This window comes from Atta cephalotes (assembly GCF_000143395.1).
Source record: "Atta cephalotes unplaced genomic scaffold scaffold00014, whole genome shotgun sequence".
Taxonomy (NCBI): Eukaryota; Metazoa; Arthropoda; class Insecta; order Hymenoptera; family Formicidae; genus Atta; species Atta cephalotes.
The window spans coordinates 5,902,621-5,905,095 of NW_012130078.1; the positions used below are offsets into that span (position 1 = coordinate 5,902,621).

Sequence of the window (2,475 nt, forward strand, 5' to 3'; positions counted from 1 at the left end):
GTAATTTACTTTTTTCTTCCAAATATTATAGAATTAGATTAACATTCATGAAGCAAGTGAAAGTTTTAAATGAATATTATACTAATCTAAATTATGATGATAAAAAAGAAAAAGTGAGTATTGATATGTGCAGTATAATAATACATTGTTGATAATTTATAAGATTTAATATTATTGCCAAAAGAATCTCCAATTTTTGTATGTAACATATAATATTGCTTTATATGCGTATTTTTTTAGGAACTATTGAAGAAGCTAGATGGTATATTTGATATGATACAAAAGTGTAGGTTTCAATCTAACGATGATATGGTGAAGAGGTAAATAAAGATAGAATTTTAAAATGGAAATAAAAGACATAGAGGTTGCTTTCATCTTTGTTAATTTAATGTTCTCATTTCTGCACAGATTGCAGATACTGACAGAGACAATATATCAGAACATGCCATTTTTTTCATCTATTTTTAAACATATAGATGTGATTACTACTATTTTACACTATTTAACTGAATATTCTCAGATAATCGCTAATAAATCAGTAATAACTTTAGGTACCTACAGTAATATTCTCGCATTTGCAAAATTGAAAAATATTATTTATGTTTGTATTTTTACAATTTAAACAAATATTATAAAGGACATATAAGAATAAAAAAATATTGATTGAAAATGTTACATTAATAAAGTACAATAAGATTTAATTAAAATTTAAATGAACATTTGTATATAGACAATATATGTTTCGACTTATTAAGAAGATCCTCTTCAGATGATCCTTAAACATTTAGAGACAACTTAACGAGCGATTATATTTTTAGTTTTTTTCTTCTAATAAATAAGAATAACAGATAGTATAATAATGAACGTATTAAGTTGATTATTTATGAAAGTTTTATAGCTTAAATTCTATATACTTTTATTGTTTTTGTAAATTACGATTTTAATGAAATATCCAGTTTATTAGTGATTACACTCATCACGATGTGTACAGAATCTGTGATGAGTTTATTTTTTCTAGATTGTCTTATGTAACTATATATATAACAAATTTTCTTCACTAAAGTAGTTATTCTCATACTTATTTATCGAGAAATTTTTATATTAAAATTAATGTTTTATATTTTTTTAATATCTTTTTCTATGTTTTTTAGAGATATATCAGAATATATAAACACATATGATAAAATAAGTTCTATTCTAATACACGGTAAGAAATATTTATTCATATTGGACGTTTTCCAACAGTTGATATGATTGTAACATAGAAAATTGTTTCATCCTAATTGTTCGTCAATGATAAACAAAGATGAAATGATTTACTAGATCTACTCACTGTGTCATTTGTCTCTTACTGGAAAATGCCCATTATTTATAAAAATGTGTTTTTGTTTTATAATTAAAATTTTTTATATAAAGTGTATTTATACAGATAAATCTTATACAAGGAATGAAATGATAATTTTAGAAGATTCGGACTTGTATTTAGAAGATTCGGACTTGTATGCAGTTATTAATTGTTTAATAATAACAGACCACTTTCCTTTACATAAAATATGGGTAAAAAACGAGTGAATGAGAAATTTGTATGGTTCATGAAGAATTATCGTTCAGAATTCATAACTATTGATACATTTCAATCAGTGAAAGATATTCAATTTCTTCCATGTGACGACATAATAAATATAATATCCATATGGTCGGAAGATATTGTAGCTGCGAAGAATTTAGCATTATCTATAAATGTATATTATTTAAATTATTTAAAGGTATATGTTACCGAGAGTTATTTTGAATTTCATTAAAATTCTTTTTCTATTTCACAATTATTCAGAGTGACTTAATATTTATAAATACATATATGGATTTCCATGGTAGTACACTACTTTGGATTTATAAACATCTATCTATACATTATCTAACAAATACTGAATTTGCGATGTCGAATATTACTTATCAAAATGAATCAATTAATCAAAATAAAAAATCCAATATGAATTTAGTACATTTATCACCTATTATAAAAATAAACGATGTTTCTATTGGTAACCTTTTTTATGATGGTGCATGGCAAAAACCCGTAAAGGGCATATATTGGAAACATATTTGCCCATAATCTATGGGCAAATGCAACATAGTAAGAATGCACACGTTTTCTTAATCTTTAAATTATTTTATTAGATTAATTAAACATATTATAATCTTTCCTTAAATTTAAAAAAATTGAGAAAACATATATTAAACTTTTAATCAATTAATGTATATATTTATTACAGCACCAACATAAAAAAATCTATCAATCTGCTAAGAAAGGATTCAAAACTTGGAATAATATGTCTATTAAGACTAGAATACAAATGTTATCTAAATTTATGTCTAAAACTGAAACTTACCGNGATATGAGTATCAACAATTTATTTATCTATATATAATATCTCANATATATATCTTATTATATATATATATATATATATATAT

The 2,475-nt window shown here is 23.2% G+C and overlaps 1 pseudogene; it reads left to right on the forward strand.

The window, feature by feature from the left end:
- Positions 1-1,990: 1,990 nt before the first annotated feature.
- Positions 1,991-2,475, forward strand: part of LOC105617827 — a 1,121-nt pseudogene continuing 636 nt past the window's right edge.